The sequence below is a fragment of the Cebus imitator genome, unplaced genomic scaffold, assembly GCF_001604975.1.
Source record: "Cebus imitator isolate Cc_AM_T3 unplaced genomic scaffold, Cebus_imitator-1.0 Scaffold21, whole genome shotgun sequence".
Taxonomy (NCBI): domain Eukaryota; kingdom Metazoa; phylum Chordata; class Mammalia; order Primates; family Cebidae; genus Cebus; species Cebus imitator.
Genome location: NW_016107336.1, coordinates 6,989,761 through 7,010,014, shown reverse-complemented (window position 1 = coordinate 7,010,014; position 20,254 = coordinate 6,989,761).

Below are 20,254 nucleotides of genomic sequence, written 5' to 3'. Positions count from 1 at the left end.
CCCAGACTGATTTTGCTGTCTTTTTTTTTTGTTTTGTTTCCTTCTATCATAGTAGGACTCAATCTTGGGCACACATTTAAAAATGCTAAGCGTTAGGCACCATCTTGAAAGTTTCTTATTTAATTGGTTTGGTGTGGGACACAGATATAGGTCTTTTAAGAAACTAAGCTTCATGTGTTTTGAAATGTGCAGCCAGGTCTGAGACTCACTCAAAATCTAGCCCATGTCTTCAGAGGTTCATCTGTTCGGGTATTACAGAAACTGTGCTATTGTATAAAACACACATTTCTTATTATACATAGTTTAAATGAAATCTTTGTAACAACTTCTCTAGGTAACTATCAATGTCCACATCAGATTTACACATACTGAAGATAGAGGCTCAGGGAGGTCCGAAAATTGCTAAGGTTTATACTGCCAGGAAATAGTGGGGACAGGGTTTCAATCCAGGGCTGTGAAATTCCAAATCTTGTTTCGGTTTTTCCTTTTTTCTTTTTAAATCCTTTTATTGCACCTCTTTGTTCAAAGAGGAGAAGCAGTATGGACACATCTGTGTCTTCAGTTATCTCCCCTTTTAGGTATCACTGCTTATTTTTCACCCATTTCTGTGTCTCTGGCTCCAGTAAAATCTTTGTCAGTTTATATCAGGCATATCTTGTTCTATCTCTCAAAAATGTCCCTCTGTCCAAAGCCTGAGAACCTTTTATTTCTTCTAGAAACATGTCTCCTTTAACAATAACTAGCATTTATTGAGTGCTTATTGTGTGCCAGGCACACTGAAATACAGAGAGGCTATGTAACTTGGCCAAGTTCATGCAGCTAGTAAGAACAGAGCCTGATTCAAACCTAGGTGTACTACTCAAATTCTAAAGTGTACGGGAATCACCTGAGGACCTGATTAAAATGCAGATTCTGATTCTGCAGGTCTGGGATGGAGCCAGAGAGACTGCATTTCTAAAAAGCTTCCAGGTGGTGCCTGAATCAGTCCAGTCCATACTCTCAATGTTGAGGATTTAGTGGTCTTTGCCTTTCTGTTTTTCCTTTTTAAAACAGCTGGGGACTAAGTGCGAAGTGTTTAATTCTATGTGCAATCTCTGATGTTTCGTTTCCTGAGTGAAATGGACTAGGGGGCACTGTGCTCCAGAGATCCCAAGACTACTAAAATATCAGCGATGCCATTTGACATTAATTAAATTAATTAATTAAAGAGCCGCCATTACACAGATTTAAAAAAGAAGGTTTCCCTAGGGAGGGACAGAAAAGATTGATATAGGCAAGATAATTTCTTGTGGAGAGGTGGGACTAGGACATTTGATGTTGAACGGTGACAGTAGATGTTTTAGATTCTGCCCTTGTGCTCCTTCTTTAGTCAATTTCGTGAGAAATTTACTTTGGCCGTCCCCAAGCTTCTGTGAAATGCAAATGGCAAGGAGAACTTTAAAGAACAGCTCCCAACAGTTGCGTGTCATTCCACAGAAGTTCTTTTACTGAAGGCAATTTCGTCCACATGATTTTTTTTTTTTAGTTGCCGTTCTTCATTTTGATGTTTAAATTTGCTGAAGCTCTGTGACTAGAGTGAGGGGTGATTAGTGCTTGGGGAAATCCACTTACCACTGAAGCCTGCTGCTGCTGAGAAAAAGGGCAGGGACACCCGTACTCGGCAGGGCACAGACTGCCAGCCAGTGTATGAAATAGACTTTCATTACAGGAATAGGCAGACCTCTGATATGCTCATGAAGGCAACTAGCATTGAGTGCATTGTACCCTACATGGAATACTTAATTACAGAGGATAGTTATGGGTTCTAGTTGACAGAATAATCTAATCAATATTGCTTACGCCAAACTCTAATTTACTTGTCTTACAACTCATTAAATTTGAAATATTGATTTTCGAGTAGATGACTTAGCGGATAAGTAAGTTTTGTCTTGGGGAACTTTGTTGAGTTTGATCTGTGGACCTGCAGGCAAGAAATCTCAAATCTCTTCATTAGGCAGTATTTGCAGAATAATCACCCCAGATATATTCCACTGATGCAAATTATTTGCCGGGACCCCTTATTTCCCAGTAACTCATGCTGAAGGGGCTGTTTTCCAGTTTGTGAGGAGGCTGTCTGCATGGAGGGGCCAGTGAATTGTATAACCGGGGGAGACACTTCTTAAGAACATGCGCTGAAATGCAGTGTCTTTGTATTCTATAAATCAAAAGATGCTGTGAACCTTCTCTTTCCCCTGCAATAGAAACCATCTCACTTTGTTTTCAGCAGCCTGTTCTGTGTTTTCAATAGTCTCTTCTTGCTGTGTGAAGTCAGTCCTCCACAGAGAAGTCTTTGACCTGTCTTCTGCATGTGCTGGAATCTGACACAATGGCCACCATTAACGATTTTGCCCTAGCTGCACTCTGAGGGTGATGGGTGGATTGGTGTGTGTGTGGGCGATCAAATGAATTAAATTTGGGCTGGGTTTCACTCTTTGAGGTGACAATTATAAAATTTAATAATTTGAATAGATGCCTATTGACCTGATTCAAAAACTGTAAAATCTTGAAAAGGTACCCAGTAAGAAATTTAATAACCATTCTGTCATCTTGTTCTTTTAGGTGCCTCATTTTTTTCTCTTCCAACAGGAAAACACCATTTTCTGTTTCTTTGTGACCTGCTAGAATTGCCTCATGTATATTTAAGAAAGAGCAAATACAGATCCATTTTCTATGTTTATAAAAGATAGAATATTATATACACTGTTCTGAACCTTTAATTTTTTTTTTAAACTTACTGGCATATCTGGGGAATTTTTTCCATAGCCATACATAAGAAGTTCCCTGATGAAAAAAAAAAAAAACTGGATAAACTTTCTATCATATATATATATGCCATAATTTGCCTAATGAGTCCTCTCTTGATAGACCTTTGGGGCCTCTCTAGTGCTTTGCTATTACAAATACCGCTACAGAGAATGATTTGGTGCATAGGCACGCAAGTGCAAAATGACTTCGTATATAAGTCTTTTCGCAATTGTGCAAGTGTATACGTAGGATAAATTCCCCAAAGTGGAGAGCTGGGTCAAAGGATCCATGATAGCTTTTGCCAAATTGCCCTGCATGGGTGTTGTGGCCCCTTACCTTCTCACCAGCAATGTACAGAAATCTGAAGCTGGCAGTTTTAATCCCTCTTGGCAAGGACTTACATTGCTAGGTCAGAAACTGTGCTAGTCAGGGTTGCAAACAACAGAAAGGAGAGTCCAGTTAATTTAAAGCAGAAAGAGTTTATTGGAATAGATTAGAAAACCGGAGCACAGACTTTGGGGAGACAAGGGAAGTTTAAAAACAGTCAAAGATGTCCCATGGGGCGGGAACAGTCTCATGAGAGTCATGTCCCCAGGCATAACGCCTGTGGCCTCTGGCATCTTCATGGTAAATCCTACTCCGGACCTTGCCCTCCCTGCACCACATACAATCTCTAACCTCCTCTGAGATGTGAAATGGGACCAAATTTGGCTTCCATAGGGTTATAAAGGAGGGGAAAGGGAAGGGAACCCCTGTAAACCTCTCTGTGCCTCTGGTAAGAACAGTTTTCAGATTTGGGTCCGCTCAAAGAAGGTGCACTCTGAAGACCAAGCTACGTCTTCATCTTTCTTCCAGCTGGGGTGCCTCCAAAGATATTTCTTGAATTATGTGGGTTTGAGGACCTGTGTTTACAAGCTCCTCTGGCTTTAGGATCTGAATTGGGCCTAGAATCTGCCACTGTGCCCAGGAGGGGTTTAATGCATCCTTTTCAGACTTGGTGAGTCAGGTCATTGAGGAGTCCACCTTATTTATTGATCACCTGCTGTATGCTAAGTAAGCAGACACTTGGCCAAGGATTCAGTGTCAGGAATTTGTCCATCTAATTCTGCTTCAGCTCTTCTGATGGGTGGCTGAGCCTTGGGCAAGCCATTCTTCTTAAGCCTGTTTTCTCATCTATGACGCAGGGATAATAATATTGAACTACTTTCCCAGGGCCGTTGCAGGGATTCATTTAATTGATAGCTGTAAAGAACTCTGAAAACACTTAAGCATCTCCCAGCCCCCACGTCCCAACACACATCTTTGTGTCCAAGCCCGTTTCCCTTCGGCACTCCTGCCACTTGTCCTGTAATTTCGGTTGGCACGAGGAAGGGAACAGACAAGGGACTGGGGCACAAACATGACTTGTTTGGCAGATGAAGAGTCAGTGATCTTGAGCCAATGCAGAAGGATGGTAGTTATCAGTTAGCAACTGTTGTTAGGTTTCTGTGGTTCCTCACTGCCACAGGTCCAGCGAGCAAGGATCACAACAGATGCCCAAGTCCTAATTGCTTTCCCTGGTCGTGATCCTCATACATAAATAAGTTAGCAGCCCAGTCCTTGACACCGAAGGTATGAATGGCTCACCCTGAGCAGCTGTTACAGAGTGTCTCTGATATTAATCACATGCTCCCTTCAATGGCAGTGACCTTAAGGTGAAAATGCCTTGCTCTTGCTCCAGCAACTGAGGAGCGGTCAGCCTCACAGAGCGAGTATGTGCTTGTGTTGGGGAGAGGGAAGCTGTGATTCTTATCATTGGGATAATCACAATAATAACATTTTTCTATCACATTAGGGCTTACAAAGCATTTGACATCTGTGATCTCCATTGAGCCTCAACAATGTTTTGAGGCAGGCAAAAATGGTTATCTCCACTAATGATAGAAACACCCAAATTCAGAGAGATTACTGGCCCTAAGATCCTACAGCTGGGAAGTGAAGTCTTTTTGCCCAGCAAGTCTAGCACTGTCTGCATTATATTACTGTCTTTCTTCAAATGATAAGTAACTGCTTCTAGTTCTCCCCTTCGAGACTGAAGTGAATTGACTCAGAAATGTTAAAATATGCACAACCATTCTTGATTACATGCTCACTATACCCCACATACAGTGCTAAATGCGTCAGAGCCAGAATGTCCTAATCTTCACTCAACTCTGCTAGGTAAGCATCTGTGCCCTGCTTTAGAGATGAAACAAACTGAGGTTCAGAGAGGTTAATAACTGGCCCAAGGACACACAGATTCCAAGCATTCAACTGCAATTCTACACTGGCAGCTTTAGAAAGCACTAGTAGCTGAGAGTCCAGCAATACTACTGCACAAGGCGGAGGACTGCTTTCATGGTTGGATGGAAGAAAGGGGAAGCTGCCTCTGCCCTCTGGCACCAAGGGTTGTTTCACTTCAGCTCACTGCACCAACCGAGAGTTTATTTCTATAATTTCTGTAAACCCAGTGTGGTGGAGGTTGCTGGGGAAAATGAGCAGAGGAGCAATGGAATGCTTCATAAGTGCGTGGTGGACCCTGCGTGGCTCTTCCGCTCCTGCCCTAGTCCTGCTGCCTGCTGTGTATGAAGTATCCCCACCCACGGCATTGGCCCCATGCAAGGCAGGTACAGCTGGGACCTAGACTCTTGCCCTTGCCACATCGCCGAGGACTTTCGCTGTGGCTGGGGGAGCAGTTCAGAGCCAGCTTTGTGTTTCACTTCCTGCACAGAGTGTCTGGGTTCTAGCACGTGTCTTGTATTTCTGCTTTCCGTCCCAGGGGATCCCCTGAAGCTCGAGGGAGCTCCGAAAACCCATATGTCATTGGAGGGGAATGGGAAATGCCCTTTCACCTCTCCTTGTGAGAGTGGTGGAACCCCCATAATGGACCTTTATTTTGCCTTTCTGTTTCTGGTTGCTGTACCCCATCCTTTGCTTCTTGGGATCACCTTAGAAATCACCTACATGCATCTAGATTCTTGTCTCACATCATGCTATTGGGAGGAACTGAAACTAAGAAAACATTTCTTCTCCAGCAGCCTTTATGGTGTCATTCACACGTTATGTCTTCTAAACAGGGTGGCCAAATTGTGTGGTAATTACATTCTGCATTTGAATTCTGGCTTCTGTGAGATCTTGGACAACTTACATAACTTCTCTGAGCCTCAGTGTCTTATGTGTAAAAGGAGAATGGAAGTAATACCTTCTCCACTCTGTAAAATTTCATGTGTGTTAAATGCAGGGGGCAGTGTCTGGTGCTCGGTAAATGCCAGTGTTGGTCTGGTTACTGTCTATGATGGTAATAAACACAGGTTTTGGGGTGGGAGGGGCTTGTCTGCATCCAATCTCATTGACTTGGCATCCCGTAGCTTTTGGCAAGTTTCCAAGCTTTGTCTCCCTCTGTTTCTTCATGTATGCAGTGAGGCTAACAAGGCTGGCTACATCATGGGGTGTAAGAGTCAATAATGTTTTAAGTAGCTAATAAATAGTCTGGTAGATAATAGTAGGATTTCAGTGTTAACTGTAGCTGTTATTGAAATAACCGCTAGTTTCTAGTTGGATTTAATGGCTTCCTCCTCTGAAATCTTTTCCTACTTCCTCTTATCACTTCTAGTGGAGTTATGGAGCACTTCCCTGTCTCTCCCCCAGGACTATGAGCTTCTTAAGGGAAGGGGTTTGGAGTCATTTCTTCCTGAAGCATCCGGTATTGTACCATGACATTCAGTAAGATGATTAAAGACAGTTATAGAAGAAGCACTTTTGGGCAGCGCTCTAGTTTGGCTACTTCAGTGAACAAGAAAACCGTGGTTCCAGCATTGCAGAGACATGAACTGAGCACTGGCCAATGCTCCTGGCAGGGCAGGCAGAAGGCAGACAAGAAGCAGCTGGGAGGAACTGGCCTCATTCCGCTAGTGGCCTCAGCGGGTCTTGGTTAAAGAGGGGCTTTTCCTGGAGAGGCAACAGGGTTGAATTGCGGAAGGGGAAGTGTTAGCCACTGATGTTGGTGAAAGTTAGATGCATCTTCTAGGAGGCATTTAAAGTTGGGAGCTGCAGGGAGGCCTCTGTCTGACACCTGGGCATGGGGCTGTCCTGGCCGAGAGGGTGGGGTGAGGGTGGAGGGTCAGAGGAAGTGCTCTCTAACCTTATTTCTCTTTAGTTTCTCATGTGACTACACCCTTAAAGTCAAGTCAGATGAGGATGAACATGCTCTGGAGAAAGGGAACCACAGAATTTGGTTGTGTGCCTGAAGAGGGTAGTACAAGGGTGGAGGGGGCAGCCGTGTGGACAGGCAGGTAGCAGAGAGCTACGTCTGCTAAGATCTTTAGCGTCTGCTCAGGGCTGATGGAGGAGCTGGCTTCTTTGTTATCTGTCCCGCATAGCTGACCGACGGGCCACACTTCCTGCAGCTTGTGGCTGGAGTGTGAGCCCTGATTTGCCTCACAGGTTCCAAGGGAGATTTGTTTCCTCTGTTCTTTTTTGGGCCTCCATTCCCCTCAACACAAACCTTCTTAGCTAATCCCTCTGTGCTGGCTTTAGAAGAAACTGAGAGATTAGTGGCAAGGAGGGATGGAAGCCAGAAGTGGTCTGTCCAAGTTGGGGATTGCAGTGTTTGAGGCATTGCCTTCTGTCTTTGGGGCAGACTGGGGCCTTTGGTGGCGAGTAGCTGAGAACTGCTGTTCTATTTGATCTCTGATCATGGTGGAAACATAGGGATGGGACGTGGCTAAGGGTCATCTTATCTAGACACCTATGCAATGCGGGATTCCTCTTAATGGCTTCTTGTACAATGACTTAAGGCTCATTCCCTCTGCACATGATCTTGGCTGAATATTTCCACCCTGCCCCCCACCCCCTCCAACAAAACTCTTTTTAGTCCTTACCCATCTGGCCACTCCTTAGTTTACCCCCGATTTCCTTTTGCATGTTGGTGTTGCTGGTTCTTCGTCCTTGGCCCTCTTACCACTGGCTTCACCTGCCTCTTACAGATCACAAGGTCAGAAGACCTTTGGCCTCCCACCTGCCTCGGCCTCCCAGAGTGCTGGGATTACAGGTGTGAGCCACCATGCCGTCATGCTTCTTTTTTTTAATGGCCAAATAGCACTCCATTGTGTATAAGTACCACATTTTCTTTATCTATTTATCTGTTGACAGACTCTGAGGTTGTTTCCAATGCTTGGCTATTGTGAACAGTGCTGAAACAAACATGAGAGTTCAAATATCTCTTCAATATACTGATTTCCTTTCTTTTGGATATATGCCCAGCAGTGCAATCGCTGGATCATATAGTAGCTCTATTTTTAATTTTTTGAGGAACCTCCTGAGCGTTCTCCATAGTGGTTGTACTAGTTTACATTCCCATCAACCGTGGATGGGGGTTCTCTTTTCTCCACATCCTCACCAGCATTTGTTATTGCCTGACTAGATATAAGCCATTTTAACTGGGATAAGAGGATATCTCATTGTAGTTTTGGTTTGCATTTTTCTGATGATGAGGGATGTTGAGCGCCTTTTCATTTGCCTGTTTGCCATTTTTGTGTCTTCTTTTGAGTACATTAATAATTTTTTAAAGAAGGATCCACATTTTCATTTTGCGATGGGCCCACACATGACAGAGCTGTTTATGTATCCCATACTATGCACAGTATCTAGGTAGTGTATGGCACAGCAGTGAATGACACTGATCACACAAAGAAGGAAATGGACTCCTTTTCATTCATCTTTTGATACTTCTGATTATTTCCCATCCAAGTACTAACCAGACCCAACCCTGCTTAGCTTCTGAGATCAGAAGAGGTCGAAGACTTTCAGGGTGGTGCGGCCATAGACCCTTCTGACTCTTTCAAGACAAAGATTTCATGTTTGTGCCAGCATATCTTTAACAGCTCTGTTGACACTTGCCACTTCTCTCCTTTCTAATGCAGAGAGTGGGCCTCAAATTTGGGGCTTACTAATAGCATCCCAGGCCACGTAATTACACTGTTTTCTTTCATGGTTCCCTTTGATTATGGCAAGTGATATCACTTTTTCATTTATGGAACTAATAGAAAGTTTTCATTAAAAACAAATTTAAATTTTACAAAATATGGGTTAATTAAAAGCAAAATGTTAAGAAAATAAGTGTAGAGGTGGCATTTGGAAATAATAATCTTGAAGACTTGGTGAGAATAATTGAAGCCTGGGTAACACTAGCTTAGGATAAGAACCGTTTTTCCTTCTATCCTCAGCTCCCCAGAAGCCTATCCCAAGCCCAACTGGCCCTTGAGGAATTCATGAGAAGTTTGTTCTGAAAATTAATATGAGAACTGAGTAGAAGGAATTAATGTTATTCTCAGTTGAAGTCTTTTTAAATAGCTCTGATAATGATATTTACAAATTTAACCGAGAAGTGGGTGTAGGAGGAGCAGAATCAGAGAGAGGCTGACTGTAAGGCCTAATCATGCATGTATGATTGCTGCCATCCACACCACGCCTGAACCCTGGCAGATAAGTAGAGAGAGGCAGAGTGAGGTGAAGCAAACCTCCATGGACAGCAGACGTAAGAAGGCACGTATTTCTCTACAAGCCTAAAACTCCCAAAGTCTCTTAGGAATGGGGTTTTAGTGCTCAACTGGCAAGGAGTTAAACCAGGAGTTTAAACCAGAAGTGGTCAATTTACCAAAAAAACCAGTTCCCAAGGTTCTGCTTGATGGCCATCCTGGGCTAGCGATGCACATTCAGTCTAGACGTCTTTTCATCCCCGTGTATGACATTTAAGGTGGCAAAAACTTTCCCTGCTGGCTACATTCTTCATCTTATTACACCCATCATTGATTTCATTGGCTGGCATTTAAAAGAGGAAGCTTGTTAAACTAAGCTGTTATGCTTGTGGTTTTAGAGGTTGGCACAGCAGACAACTGTAAAAAAGGAAGAAGCCTGCATGGGTGGACAGAAGCATGTCTCTCCTAGCAGCATACAAACATACTTCTAGAAAAAAAAATCCCCACTGGCACAAAGCATCTCTGAGTGCATTTTGCAACTGCAAACTCCTAATCTCACTATCCTTCTGGACTGTAATAAGTGATGTGAAATGATTTCATTGGATGGAGAAGATTGGTGCAAGTTGCTGGGCCCAGCCCCATGATACGTGTGGAAGTTAGGAATGTGGTCCAATTTCATTCCTCACAACTTCTGAGTAAATCAGGTCAGTGACAGTTCCATCTTCTGCCCCAACGTCGTGCTCAGCTTGGACAACTCGATAGAGGGAAACCAAGTGCAGGGTAGAAGTTAATTAATACTAGTAATAATGAAGAGAATAATATTAACTGCTCTGCTCCAGGAATGAAACACAGAGCCATGACTTAAATCATCTCCAGCTCTTAGAGAACATTTGAAAGGCAAGTGTCATCCTCACTTTTTAAGTGAGATGTCCATTTGCCTGTTTGTTCTAATATCAATTTCCTGCCTGCTCCTTCTCTTGCTGTGTTCTGTAGTTCAGGGAACTACGTACATTTTCTAGGCTTCCTTTGCCAATAACCCTCCAGGTAGCTTCAGCTGATAGGAAGTACGGCTATGAAATTGGGGGTGAGGACCCAGGCTTTTCTCTCCTAAGTCCCGCCTTTCCTGGGTGGCCCCTCTAGTGCAGTAGCATCTCTTTCAGCTCTGTTGACCGCCTGCAGCTTCCTGGCCCTGATTAGTTACGTCACCTGCTCCCATATTCCTCCACCTGCAGCGTGGTGACAGCTTTCTGCAGCTGTTAGTCTCCGTGCTGCCTCACTGTGTTCTGTTTGGCTCCTCAGCTCTTATAACTCTTGGGTAAACAGTTCTCTCGTAAGTTTCCCCCCACGTGAGTGGCACAGACTGTTCTCGGTTTCCTGGCTGGATCTGACTGATACATTGTAGGGAACCAGCCCTACGTCACCCATGGGTACCCCGAGTTCGGTGGCAACAAAGGAAGGAGAAAAAGACATAAAGAAAGACAGTGGGACCGGGGGCCATCACTCATTACCAGAAGAGACAATGAAGGCCCTGAGCTCTGAACAGCCACAGTATTTATTGATTACAATCACTTTGATCTAGGGTAGGGGTGGAGTGATGGTGGAGTGAGCTAGTAAGCCGGAAGTGAATCAGTGAGCCGGAACTGCTGTGTCATTCTAAGGATTGATAACAGTGGCGGTTTGGGCGCTTCACAAAACAAGAACATGTGGCTATCTTTTGCTTATTATTTATGTGCAGCTGGTGGAACATGGACCTTACAAGGAGGCTACAAGTCTGGCTACGTCATAGTGCCACGAAGGGGTTTTACGTCCTTGAGCCCAGTGTTTTTGGTAACAGAGCCGAGGTCACCTTGCGCCAGAACATGGGGCATGGAGACGCCGTCCTCCTCAGGGGCCTCCTGTGGCCTTCCGCTGTTTGTTGTTCCTTGTTTATGTTACTCATAACCAATTTCTGTAGGTACTTTGTACGTCTTTTCTCCTTTGCTGCTTTTCCCATCAATACACCATGGCAGAGGTTAGCGAACTTTTTCTGTAAAGGGCCAGATAGTAAATATTTTAGGCTTTTGTGGGCCAGGAGGCAAAACTGAGGTACTTATTATGAAGGTATTTATATAACAAGAGGGAAAACAAATTTCCACAAGTTATTTTAGCTTGCAGACCATACAGATGCAGGTGCAGGCTAGAATTGGCCAGCAGGAAAGGACAAGATGAAGCAGTTAAGAAGTGACTCCAACAACCCAGGCAACAGTGGGTGGTGACTTGGGCAAGGATGGCGGCCTGAGATGGAGCACGGTGGTTGCACCGGAGTCATATTCTCAATCTTAGAGCCAGAGAGATTGTCCTGAAATACAAACCTGATCATGTCACTGAGCAAAACCATCCCAAAGTCCTAGATTGTTCACAACACAGTTGGTAAGCTCCACGGACTCAGCCATCTATTCCACACCCTCATAGGAGGACGCTGATGGGATGAGGAAGAACCAAGGAGAAGAGATGGAAGTGGTGCAATCTGTGTTTCTGTGTGGCAGCAGGGAAGGGGGATGAACAGTAATTAATTTGACAGATTTGGAGATAAAAGGAGTTATTGTCTGCCTATGATGCTTTCCCTTCATTCCAAATTTCAGGACTTTAAGGCCAGCAGGGGGAGGGATTTGCTGCTAGCCCAGTTAAATTTAAAAGGTGAGTGCATGCTTTCATGTAGAGCTCACTCTGATGGGAGAGGGTCATTGTCATTTTAAATTACCATTTACATCCAGTGCAGCGTTATTTCTTTCCAATGAATATGTCACCCTCCAAGCGGTCTGGGCCCCACGAGTCGCCTGGGGCACCCTTCTCACTCCTGACTCCACACAAGGCCCAGGCCCCTGGCACCTCTTTTCCTTAGCATGCAAAGACTTCCCATCCCATACACCTTTAAAGCTTAACCTAAGGCACATGGAGAGAATTCAGGGATTTTAAAACTTGGATTAAAAAATTATTTATTTTCACTACCATCTAATCTGGATTAAAAAGTTATTTATTTTCACTAACATCTAAATGAAACTTAACACTTCTTTCTGTGATAAATGTAGGCCAGAAATCCACCATAGAACAGTTCCAGGCCAGGCACAGTGGCTCACGCCTGTAACCTCAGCACTTTGGGAGGCTGAGGTGGTCGGATCACCTAAGGTCAAGAGTTTGAGACCAGCCTGGCCAACACGATGAAACCCCATCTCTACTGAAAATACAAAAAATCAGCCAAACGTGGTGGCGTGTGTGCCTGTAATTCCAGCTAATTGACAGGAGAACCACTTGAGCCTGGGAGGTGGAAGTTGCAGTGAGCAGAGATCACACCACTGCCCTTCCAGCCTGGGCAACAGAGCTAGACTCTGTCTCAAAATAAATAAATAAATAAATAAATAAAAGAATTAATAGTTCCAGCAGATATTTTCATGTCACACAGCTATTTTGTAGATATTTTGAAATATTAATTAATTCCATAATTCTAAGTTACCGTACCCACCACTAGGTCTTATTATATAATGTTTAATAAAGACACACAACTATCAGTACATCACCAATTTTTTTTTTTTTTTAATCTTGGTAGCTGGATTCTTTTGTTATCCTGAGTATTTACTTTATGTTCTTAAAAACATTGTTCAGGGAAGGTGTTTATAAGCTTCCCCAGCCTCCCAAATCCTAAAGAAGAGCCCAGTCCCATCCTCCTGTGTTTCCACTCATAAGAAATATCAGTGGATGGAGTTGATCCCAGCTGGGGACAGGTATACAGCAGAGTTCTTCTTCCTTAATCCCCTTGTGTTTAAGAGGGAGCCAACTGCCCTCCCAGCCTTCTCCAGCACAGAAGCACTTAGCTAATTGTGCTGAACTCAGGGCCAGACCTCAGGGAGGGAGAAGCAGCTTGTCTAGGCCCCTTTGGCAATCAGTAATTCCCCCAAGCAGAAGGATTGATAGTTTCTACATATCTTGGCCCAGCTAATAATATCACAGATGCTGTTTTAATTCCAAAGCACAGAACCATCCCCAGCCTTTCTTTTTAACCTCTCTGCCTAAAATGGGACGTGGTGAAGTGGCTTTCAGAGACAAAGCGACAATGCCACTTTGGGGCCATTTTAATACTTATGCATCGTGATTGCATTCATTTCCATAGCTCACCTACTTTCTGGCTACCAGTTTGGATTTTTTCCCATCCTTTGGTTACATTTCTCAATTTTAAGCCAAACAATCTTCTTCCCTGCATGTTCTGAAATTGCCTTTTCTCCTACCAGAAACCCCTGGATATTTTCTTGTCCTTCTCTGGACCTCTCTGGTCCTTGATCAGGCTTGATAAAACAGAGGTCCCTGGGTCTGAGCGATGGGCTGGGAGTAGGAAAAGAGGAATTGGTTATTGTGTCCCCCTGCTAGTTGTTCAGAGACACTTGCAACCCTGCAGGGCCCTGAGAAGACCTTTGAACAGTTTCTCCATGGCATTGCTGAGAACTTATCCCTGAGCATACAGCCATTTCCAAGTTCAGCCTGAAAGCTCAGAAGTTTAAATAACAGTTTCTGGCAGGAACTCTGGGATTTAAAATGTTGAACTTTCCCACTGTAGCTGCCTGGAACTTAGTTGCCTTCCTCTCACTATTTGCTAATTTACTCTCTCTTTCTGTCCTTCTAATATCTCCAGGGGACTCCCCCTCATCCCCCCCGCACCGATCCCAGCCCCAGCCAAGAGTCCCAACAGAGCAGAGGGCCCCAACCCCTAGGTCATGAACTGTTAGGAACCAGGCTGTAGCAAGAAGCGAGCGGCAGGCCAGCCAGTGAAGCTTCCTCTGTATTTACAGCCGCACCCCACCGCACACATCACCGCCTGAGCCCAGCCTCCTGTCAGATCAGAGGCAGCATTAGATTCTCGTTGGCGCTCAAACTCCGGTGTGCACTGGCATGCGAGGGATCCGGGTTTCATGCTCTTTATGAGAATCTAATGCCTGATGATCTGTCATTGTCTCCCATCACCCCCAGACGGGACTGTCTCATTGCAGGAAAACAAGCTCAGGGTTCTCACTGATTCTACATTACAGCGAGTTGTACAATTATTTCATTAAATATTACGATGTTATCGTAATAGAAATAAAACACAATAAATATAGTGTACTTGAATCGTCCTGAAACCATCCCCCTCCACCACCCAATTTGTGGAAAAATTATCTTCTGTGAAACCAGTCCCTGGTGGCAAAATGTTGGGAGCACTGATATAAAGCATTACCAACATGTAGCCCCTACCAGGAGCTTCTCCGAAAGGTCTTATAAGACTTGGGGGACACTGGCAGCTCAATCAAGCAGTGTGGCTGTTTTTGCTTTTGTCTCTGTGTTTTAAGCATAGGAAACCTCAAGACAAGCAGCATCTTGGACTCGTTCTGGGTAGAGGATTAGGTAATTCAAGTGTTCTATTATTGCGCTTGTGTTACCGATGGGTGCTGATCATGGCCATGCTCGGGTGCAACCATCTCTTAAGAACTCATGGTGAGCTTGGGTAGCTTACTCTTCTTAATTGAATTCTTTCCTTTTTGTCCCCCACAAACAATAAGGTTTCAGGGTTCTGGAAGGAAGTTGAATTCCACTGAAACAGAAGATAATTTTAAAGTGACACTGTAAGAGGGGTGCATAGGGTTCAGGGGATCCACAGATGCTGAGACCCCGGAGACTAGCATCGGAGGAGACTAGACTGTCCCTAGACCTGAAGGGACAAGGGCAGCAGGCAGTGTTCTGGGAGCCCCAGGAGAAATGGAACCATAGAAGAGAGGCTGCCTATCTCTCACAGGGAGATGTTGCCACCTTCAGAAATGTGGTGCCAAAGGAGGGAGGTTTGGTTTGGAAAACGTCCTGGCCTCATTCCCTTCTCCTGTCCTCACATTTCCTTTTAGTAGTTCCCATTGGTTGGTCCCTGTCAGAAGCCAGAGAGCAAGGAGCCTTCTGTGGCCATATGGGGTGCAGAATGGAGTGGAGAAAGGCAGAGGGCAGGCCTGGGTGGGGGCAGGCTCTGGAGAATATGGCGGCGGATGGGATGAGCAGCAGTGCTGTTTCCTGGGCTGGGCCGGGCATCTGCCTGAGCCCCAAGCCCTCCATTGTGTGGTGCTATTCTTCGCTTTTCACAGAAAGATCCTGACACACTGAAAGATGAGTAAGCAGGCACATTTTATTAAAGACAATATAGGAGCGGCAGAGGAGGCCTTCTTCCCACATTCCATGACAGCCAGTGCAGTGTTCCTTGTTTCCAATGAGTATGTCATCCCCCAAGTGTCCTGGGCCCCACAGATGGCCTGAGACACCCGTCTCACTCCCGAATCCCATGAGGCCCAGGCTCCCGGCATCTCTTTTCCTTAGTATGCAAAAACTTCCCATCCCAGTCACCTTTAAAGCCCTCCTCTCTTGATCAGAGCAATCTATGTATCAGCTTGTCTAGATTTATATTCACATCTGAACTTGCTGTAATTGAGAACTATCTTCCTTAGAAAGCAGTTGGGAAAATAGTTTTTGTTTCGGTTTACCCATTTTTTTGTTTTGTTATTGCAGAACAGAAAACTCGAGAAACCCTGAGTTCTTTGCTCTTTGGGCTGCAGAAAAGATAGGACAAGGGAAACTTGAAGTGTTGGACAATATCAGATTTTTAAAATAAAGAGATTTTCTTTCAGTGTTTAACTGTGGTAATAAACACATAACATAAATGTATCCTTGTAACCATTTTTAATTGTATAGGTTAGTAGTGTTAATTATATATTGTGCAAGGGATCCTTAGAATTTTTCATCTTGCAAAATCGAAACTCCATACCCATTGAACAACCATTCTCCCATTGCCCCTTTCCCTAGCCTCTAGTAACCACCTTTCTGCTTTCCGTGTCTATGAGTTTTGCTAATTTAGATACCTCATATGAGTGGAATCACACAGTATTTGTCTTTTTGTGACTGGCTTATTTCATCAATATAATATCCTTAAGCTTCATCTATGCTGTGCTGTGAGACAGGATTTTCTTCTCTTTAAAGGCTGAATGCTATTCCATTGCATGTAGATACATTTTCTTATCTACTCACTGGGCTGCTTCCACTTCTTGGCTATTGTGAATTAGGCTGTGATGAACATAGGTGTGAATATCTCTCCAAGATCCTGCTTTGAATTCTTTTGGGTATATACCCAGGAGTGGAACTGCCGAGTTTCATGGTAATTCTGTTTAATATTTTGAGGAGTCTCCATACTGTTTTCCACGGTGTCCACAACATTTTGCATTCCTGCCAATGATGTACAAGTGTTCTAATTTCTCCACCTCCTCACCAACGCTTGTCATTTCCTGTTTTTTTTTTTTCTTTTGGACAGGATCCGTGGAATAGGTGTGAGGCAGTATCTCCTATCTTTGTGGTTTCAGTTTGATTTCTCTAATGATTAATAATGTTAAGCATCTTTTCATGTGTTTGTTGCCCATTTGTATATCTTCTCTGGATAAATGTCTATTCAAGTCCTTTGTCCTTTTTTTGTTGCTGTTATTGTTGAATCGTAGTTCTTTATATATTTTGGATATTAACCCCTTGTCAGATACATGATTTGCAAATATTTTCATGCATTCCATAGTTTGTCTTCTCACTTTGTTGATTATTATTTTTGAAGATAATGTCAGGTTTTGCCTAACTTCTCTAACCATAACAACCTTCCCAACTCATTTTACTAGAAATTCTGATTCAGGAGCTATCAATCAGGGTCCACGCACCTATGTTTTCAACCAGGGCTTTCAAGAGATTCCATCAAATACATTTGCAATACTTTGGATTCCACTATAATTGTGTTTCTCAACTCTGGGGCTGCACAATGGAACCATGTAAAAAATATTAATGTTTGGTTCTACTCCCAGAGTTTTTGAATTATTTTAGAACAATCAGTTATTAATAAATTGAAACCTATGCGTTGGGATTTTAATAAGTCCAAGGGGACACTATTAACCAGCCAGACTTAAGAACCGCTGCTCTGTCTTCCCTTTCAGGTAGAGACCCCACTCCTGGCATGGCGCCTGGCTCCATTTGTATGTGTCATACTCCATGCCTTGCTTTCTTATTTTGAAAGTGATTCTTGTATTTATTATATTTGAAAGTGGTTCTTGTCTGGTGGGGTTGGGAGCTTTATACATGAATCCGACATCTGTGGTCAAAAGTCTCCATGTTGTGGTCAGAAGTTGAAAAAAAATTCTAACTGTCAGTTTGTGTCACAGATGACCCAGTGAAGGTTTGCTCTTTTGTGGTGAGATCTGAATGCTTCCTTCTGCAGAAGTAACAGGCACCGATTAAAGAAGCTGGCTGCCTCAACTACTCAAAATAATGCACCCTTTATCACTGGGTTATCTACCACGGTTAAGTCCACAGCTGCTTGCAATTACCCTGGACCCTGTGAAGTCATATCTTTATTCATGGCAAATTATTCTTCTCAAATACTAATATACGATTCTTTAAAAATTACTTCTGCACCACCCTGTGTAATGTGGATGTGAGGTTTTGTGGCTTTAAACACCAACATGGAGCAAGAAAAGCTAGCTGGAGAATTTATAAATTACCTTCCATTTATCCTTTAGACAAACAAGCTATTTATTAGTAAGGGAGTGTGATAAGAGAAAAGAATGTGGAATTGAGATTCCAGACCTGATTCTTTTGCTATTTATGGGCTTGTGGGGCATGACATCTAACCTCTCTTGGTCTCAGCTTGTTTATTTGTAAAATGGAGTTAATAATAATGCTCCCTTGGGGTGCGGGAGGACCCAATGAAAAAGACATGAAAGTGATTTATTAACCTTGGTATGCAAATAAATGTTACGCCCTTAATAAGTGGAAGTTGACCCTGTTGCTGCTGTTATGAGGTGTTATGTCTATCAGTGAACGTGGCTTTTACAAATCTCTTCTAGTTGAAAGAGGCAAACTCTTCATCTCTTCATTGTTCTTGCAAGACCCCAGAGCACACAGCCACAAGGACATGAACTATTTTCGAGCACATTTACTATCTGTACATGTTTGCCAAATTATTCCAAAATATGACCAGCCTCCTATAGAACGAACACAACTGTAAGCCATAGCACTGTTTTCTTCTTTAGCGTTTTCAGATGACCAGCCTCTTTCAGCTTACTCACCAGCCATAACCAGATCAAATGGCCGGACTAGAACTCATTCATGCCTAAGCGTTGACATGCCTATGCCCAGATGCATTTTAAATCTGTTTATTTCTACTTGTGGACTCAAAGCCATCTGTCATGTTACATACAAAAAAGTTTTGTATAAATTTTTCTTCAGCTGATAAGAGGTGTTTTTTTTGAAAGCATGGATAAATTTAAGATTTCAGGATGGGACAGTGTGATTTGGAGAATGAAAGCAGTTGCTTTTGGGGGAAGGATACAGGTCATGAAAAAATAACTCATGGGGAGAGGATTAGGAACCTCTCAGTAAGGCATGTGAAAGCAATGTTGATATAACAGACAGGAAGAAGACATTTACTGAGCACCTACTACATACTAACAGTGTATTAGCTACTGCATTTCAGTTTCTCATTTGATTCTTATAGTCACCCTGCTGGAGAGGCACTCATTTCGATTTTACACAAGAGGTCTAGAGATGTCATGTGGTTTGATGCAGATCACACAGTGTGAGTGATTTGTTTGATTCCAAAGCCCATATGTGTTCTTTACCGGTCTGACTCAGGGGAAACCAACCACAGTGACAATAAGTAGAGACAGATACTTGAAAATTGTCAAAGAGATGGATATTTGAAGACACAAAAATTGTTGTTTGATATATAAAGTACAGCTAGCAAGAGTCATTTATGTCCCACTTATGCCTAATTACCATATAACACAATAATGATTATGATGAAATATCTGACAGATGAGTTGGCTGTGCATTTTACTTGATCCAAACAGAGAGTACAGCACATATGGGCTCTTCGTCATTTCTTGCCCACACGGCATGGTCATTTCTTTGGTCAGAAGTTTCAGGCCACCATCTGTAGTCTAGCCATAAAACAAGGTAGAGCCATGTACAGTCTTTACATTATTGTCGACAAGAGAATAATCCATTGATTTGCTAATTGTCCCTTCCTGCTGTGGACAGGTATCATTAGGAAAAACATACATTTAGGCTTCAGTGACTACAAGTTCCTGCTTTGATTATTGAATTTGGTGAGACTTGTTTTTAAATTTTGTGATTAGATGAATGTCTAGGCCCACAGTGAGTGAGCAAATTAACTGATTCTTTCTTGGAGAGAGAAAGGACGTTGCTTAAAATGGCAAGGATGGGGATATGGATGACAGGGAGATGCAGCTGTAATGAATCAGTAGGCAGTGGATTAGGATTCAGAAAACCTGGTTTTGCTATTATTTGCTATGTATCTGTAATCTATGCATATTAATTTTTAAATCCCTAAAGTGAGAATAATATCTGTCTTATTTGGCATGTTTTGGTCCCTTAATGCAAACCCTGAGAGAAGAATTTTGAGTGAAGATTCTTTATTTTGGAGCTGATCCAAGGAAGCACAGTGAAGTAACTGATGAGCAAGTGGGAGCTATGGGCAATTGGGGGTCAATACTATGAGGATGCTGTATTGTTATCTACTGCTATGTAACCCAAAATTTAGTGGTTTAGAACAACAAATATTTACTGCATTCGTTTTTTTTTACAACTAGAATTTGGAGTGGCTAATCCAGGTGGTTTTGGCTCCGCACTGATCTCACATGAAGTTATATATAGTTAAGATATTTTTAGTCAAAGCTGCAATAATCTGAAGGCACGAGGGGGGTTGGATGATCCATTTCCAAGGTGGCTCAGCCATGTAGCTTGTGAACTGGTGATGGTCATTGGCAGGAGACCTCAGTTCCTATCTGTAGCAACAACTTCTCCACAAGCTGCTAGAGTGTTCCCATGATGTGAAGGTTGACTTTTCCCAGTAGAAGTGATGCCGAAGAGAAGTAGCCTTCTTATGACCT